This window comes from Cucurbita pepo, chromosome 13 (assembly GCF_057944985.1).
Source record: "Cucurbita pepo subsp. pepo isolate OVF chromosome 13, ASM5794498v1, whole genome shotgun sequence".
Lineage (NCBI taxonomy): Eukaryota > Viridiplantae > Streptophyta > Magnoliopsida > Cucurbitales > Cucurbitaceae > Cucurbita > Cucurbita pepo.
Genome location: NC_141810.1, coordinates 14,269,515 through 14,275,393, shown reverse-complemented (window position 1 = coordinate 14,275,393; position 5,879 = coordinate 14,269,515). Strand labels below are relative to the sequence as shown.

The 5,879-nt window shown below is 35.0% G+C and overlaps 1 long non-coding RNA gene across 1 annotated transcript; it reads left to right on the top strand.

Annotated features, from left to right (window-relative positions):
* Positions 1-2,369: 2,369 nt before the first annotated feature.
* Positions 2,370-4,381, top strand: LOC111808945 (uncharacterized). Its single transcript, XR_015411438.1, has 2 exons — positions 2,370-2,946; positions 3,021-4,381. It is a non-coding gene; the product is annotated as an uncharacterized LOC111808945 (long non-coding RNA).
* The last annotated feature ends 1,498 nt before the right edge of the window (positions 4,382-5,879 follow it).

The window sequence follows — 5,879 nt, the reverse complement described above, 5'->3', positions numbered from 1 at the left end:
GTTTTGATTTGTTATGTATGGTTGAAGGAGATATTGCTGTTTTGACTTGTTATGTATGGTTGTTAGAGCATGTTAAAAAGATATTGTCTGTTTTGACTTATTATGTATGGTTGTCCGAGATATTGTTTGTTTTGACTTGTTAGGTATAGTTGTCAAGTATGTTAAGGAGATATGGTTGTCAGAGTATGTTAAGGAGATATGGTCTTTTTTGACTTGTTATGTATGGTTGTCTGAGTATGTTAAAGGAGACTGTTTTGACTTGTTATGTATGGTTGTCAGAGCATGTTACGGAGAGATTTCCACGCCCTTATAAAAAAATGATTAGTTCTGATCTCCAACCAACGTGGGATCTCACTCATCGTTATATTGAATGTTAAAATTGATCGATGATAAATTTATATGCTATATTAGCGATTTAGGTCGATTTTTTTTTTTTTTTTTTGGTTTTTTCTTCCCTAATTGGGTTTTCAATAATAAAAAAAAAAAAGAAAAGAAAATAAACTAATTAATCACATATTTTGTTATTTTATTAAATGGTTATAGTTTATTCCTATATTAATTAACCTAATTAACTCTATCTCATTAGAGTAATTTGGTTGCTTAGGGGTTAAGGGTTTGCTTTTTAGAATGATTTGGAAAGTTATGCAAAAATAGGAAAAAAACATCAAGTTTGTTCTTTACACAATTGGATTGTAACCCTCTAAGCTTTATATGGTATGTATATATTTTTTAACAAAATATATATTTTATTCTCGAACGTTTTTTTGGGAACGATTACTTGCCCGTATTGGTAACGAAGATAAATATTTAAATCTTTCACCAATACGAACATAGCTCAACAGACATAAAATATGTACCCTTGATCAAAAGGGTGGTGATTCGAATCTCGTACTCTAACCAATGCTTAAAGTTTCTGCCAATATGAACATAGCTCAACAGACATAAAATATGTACCCTTGATCAAAAGGGTAGTGATTCAAATCTCGTACTCTAACCAATACTTAAAGTGTCTGCCAATATGAACATAGCTCAACCAACACAAAATATGTACCCTCGATCAAAAGGGTAGCGATTCGAATCTCGTAATCTATGAACATAGCTCAACAGACATAAAATATGTACCCTCATCAAAAGGGTAGCGGTTCGAATCTCGTACTCCGATCAATACTTAAATCTCCTGCCAATATGAACATAGCTCAATCAGTATAAAATATGTACCCTCGATCCAGAGGGTAACGGTTTGAATCTCATATTCCAACCAATCCTTAAAGTTTCTGTCAATATGAACATAGCTCAACAAACATAAAATATGTATTTTCGATCAAGAGAGTAGAGGTTCAAATCTCGTAATCCGACTAGAGGAATATTGATGTAAATTATGGTGTAGGACCTTTATTTCCCCTTTTCTTTTTCTTTAGTCAAATGGCCCTTTTGGCCTAAAAGAACTCAAAAGGCATGAAGTGGCCATTTGCAAACCCAAATAAAGGGACAAAGCATAAGTGAATTAGGAGAAGTGGGGTTGGATTAGCTATCTTAATTAACACTAAAGCAACTATCTTTTTATGTGTACAAACACCTTTCAATTAACTTGTAAAAGCTTGTTCAAAGCAAACCCATTATCAATGCATTATCTTTTATAAATCCGCCTCCAATTGAGACCGTTCTTCTCTTAGTCAACGACGAACGAACGTACGAGTGAAAAATTCAACTTGGGTCAATGATAATATAGGTTTTTAACGAGATATAATAACGTATGTTGTACGAATGGAAACCCAATAATGATCGAAATACCATTTTTAAAACGACATAAAAGCCCAATCTCATTGAGGGCATAAAACGAATCAAACCCATCAACGACATTTATTTCACTCGAGATTAGGTCATTTCACCAAATGCTATGCACTTGCTTATGGTGACAACATGCTTGACAACGAGCCAACCCGTCAGTGACATTATTGGTTTAGTCTTCTCCAATAATCGCTCGGGGGATGTTTGAGACGTAGAAAGACGAGACGGGGTTAGATTCTTGTTCACTTTTTTTTTTTGAAAGAAGGAAGATGGAGGAATCCATATGTTTCCAAACACTCCCAGACAAAATGAGTTTCAGAATAGAAAAGTAATGGTTGCTTTATGAGCCAGAAAAAAGGAGATTTCAAACACCATAAGCCCTAGCTTGGGGCAATTCAGTGCTTACCCTCTTAACCAAAGCTTAATAAACTACTTAGCCTTCTTCTCAATTCACCATTTTTAGCCCCAAAAGTGCTTTTTCTCCCTTTATCTTTGTGGGGTACCCCTTCACCCCCCCCCCCCCCCCCCCCCCCAATTCTCCCCTTATATATCCCATCCCTTTCCTCTCTTCTCTTCACTCTCTCAACCATTCCTCTCTCTCTCTCTCTGGTATATGCTTTCATATATCAAATATGCCTGGCTCCCTGTATGCCATTAGTAGAGCTCAACGTCGTAGCCGATGACCTCCGCGGATGGCGTATGAGGAGCCAAGCATATCCATATACATACATATTATATGGTCGAGAGTCGAGCCTCTTACAACAATATCACTCGCTTTGTTTTCTTATACCCCGTCGGGCGTATCTGGGTTTAGGGTTACTGGGTATACGTGTTTTAGCTAGTTGATTTATGTTGAGCTAACGTCTTTTAATACTAGCCCGTTAGGCGTGTCTGGGTTTAGGATTACTGGGTATACGTGTTTTAATTAGTTAAGCTATGTTAAGCTAACGTTTCCCAACACTAGCTCGGGTTTAGGATTACTGGGTATACGTGTTTTAGCTAGCTGAGTTATATTGAACTAACGTTTCCGAGCATTAGTCTGTCGGGCGTATCTGGGTTTAGGGTTACTGGGTATACGTGTTTTAGCTAGTTGATTTATGTTGAGCTAACGTCTTTTAATACTAGCCCGTTAGGCGTGTCTGGGTTTAGGATTACTGGGTATACGTGTTTTAATTAGTTAAGCTATGTTAAGCTAACGTTTCCCAACACTAGCTCGGGTTTAGGATTACTAGGTATACGTGTTTTAATTAGTTGAGCTATGTTAAGCTAATGTTTCCCAACACTAGCTCGGGTTTAGGATTACTGGGTATACGTGTTTTAGCTAGCTGAGTTATATTGAACTAACATTTCCGAGCATTAGTCTGTCGGGTGTATCTGGGTTTAGGATTACTGGGTATTCGTGTTTTAGCTAGCTGGGTTATATTGAACTAACGTTTTCGAGCATTAGTCCATCGAGTGTATCTGGGTTCAGGATTACTAGGTATACGTGTTTTTAATTAGCTGAGTTATGTTAAGTTAACGTTTTCGAACACTAATCCGTCGGGCGTATTTGAATTCAGGGTTGCTAGGTATACGTGTTTTAATCAGTTGAGCTAACGTCTTCTCGAGAATTTCTCATCATTTTGCACTATTGCAGGTAGCTAACCCTAGCTTCCAAAGGCTGATGAAGAACGCAAAAAAAAAAAAAAAAAAAAAACCCTAATTTCAAAGATTGCAGCCCAAAGAACACTGACATTGAAGAGGTTGGTAAAGAAATTTAGGGTTTTTTTTTGGCTTTGATGTGATGTTTTTTTGCAGAAGGGAATATCACAGACTCACAGGCTTAGTACGTCTTTTATTTTAGGGTTTGGACCGTTTCCCTTAAATTTAGGGCTTTATTTGGAAATTGGATTTCCTTCATTTATTATATATAAAATATAAATATATATATATATATAAGTCTTCGTTTATTGCATGGCTGTCACATGGATCCAACCAATATTCTCTATATTATGCGAAAAACCATATTATATACACCAATATATTATTTTCCATTATAGTTTCTTTAAATAATTCACAAAAAATGTACATTTTTCATTACCATATCCTTGAATTGATAGCTTATTATATAGTTTTATATCAAGTATATTGATTTTATGCTATGTTTGTGGTTATTTATCTATCTCATTGGGAATACGCATGGGAATCTGGATTAGATGTGTACAAATGTAGAATAGCGAAGGAGTGGAAAAGGAATGCAACCGAAGATCTGATTGGTTGAATCTGATCGTGTGGTGGTGCGAGTTCCAGAAGGAGGGAGTACGTGGATCTGGCCACAGAGGAAAGAGCTGGGATTCTATCGTAGGTAGAGTTATTTGCATAGGATCTTAGCCCTAATGGTTATAGCCAATGTATCTATAATGTAATAATAATCTCTCTCTCTCTAAATTTATCTTATTTTCTCTTTGTCAACCCTTCTGTCTCTCGATCGTGTAATTCCCGTGCCCGTACGGGCAAAACCGAGCGAAGAAGGAATAAGGGGGCAATAAGGGCAATGTCTTTAAAAACATTACTCGTTATGAGTATAAAAAGTTCGGAGGTAAAATTTTGCTTATTTTACCCTGATCGACTTAATTAGGGTTGTTATCGAACGAATCTATGAAAATGATAGGACCGACCCATAAGGGGAAAAAATTATTTAACGAGATTGGGTTTTAGTAATCGTTGAATGTAGATTTAGAAATATGTATGTGCTACCCAATAATTAAACGCTCGATGCAAATTTGAAGTATTTTTACAGTTTTTCACTTGTATATTTAACGGTATAAAACTATCAACTCGAGAATAATTACTGTTGGTCAAAGGGGGGAGGGAAGTCAAAAGAAGGGTACTTTAGTTCACTAGACAAAAGGTAAATTAAAGAGATGAAGAATCAAATTCCAATCTAAAGTTACCTTTTTTTTTTTTTTTTTTTAATCTTTAATCCATTGAATTTTTTTTTGTAGGTATATATGTATGCATGTTTATGTAAAATTTAAACGTTTGTGATTTGACTTAATTAGTTAAAGCATTAGTAACTTTTTTTTAAATCAATATTCGAATTTCTATCTCGTACCTTTTTAAAAGTCAACCGAGCCTTTTTCGAAAATTAAATTCCTTCAATACACAAAATCAAACGATATTTCAAAACTCGTGAAATTTTTGTCAAAATATTTTATAATGTCATAAATCCCTGAAACCAGAGATAACCCGAGTCGTATACAACAACATAAACTCGACTTCTCAAACCCTCAAAATCAAAGATAAGTAAAAATATACACGAAAACGTAAACTCGACTTCTTAAATCCTTGAAACCATAGATAACCCTAAATAAAACTCGACTTTTTAAACCACTGGAATTAGAGATGAGCAAAAAAATATACACTAAAACATAAGTTCGACTTCTCAGACGCTCGAAATTAAAGATAAGTAAAAATACACGCAAACAATTAAGCTCGACGTCTTAAATCCCTGAAACCATAGATAACCCTAAATAAAGCTCGACTTTTTAAACCACTAGAATTAGAGATGAGATATCCACCCGAACATAAGCTCGACTTCTTAAGTCCCTGAAATCTCAGATATAACCTAAGATATACACGAGAACATAAGCTCGAGAATATATATTTGTAGCGGTTTTATGGAGCATAATTATAATTATAATTGATAATGGAAAAAGGATGGGTTGTTCCAATCATTCACATGGTAATAAGTCCAAAACTAGGCATAGCTCCAAGCTTTCAAATCTTTACCCCAAAAAATAAAAGACTTGAAATTAAGTAAAAGCTGCATGTGACATTATTTGACTCATGTCAATCTTCTTTTTTCACATCAATCTTTTCTTCTTATCTAAAAACTCCTCAACTTTTGTGTCTATATTCATTACTTAACAAACAAAGACAAGGGTCAAAAAGGTAAAATCACAACCCGCTCAATCAAACTCGACATTCTAACATTAACCTTTCTTATCTCATCGACCCTTCTGACCATTGTATTCTCTCTGGTACTCGATTTTTTACCACCCTTTGATCGTTTGTACTCGAGCAATCAAATGGTCTATTTGGAATTACGA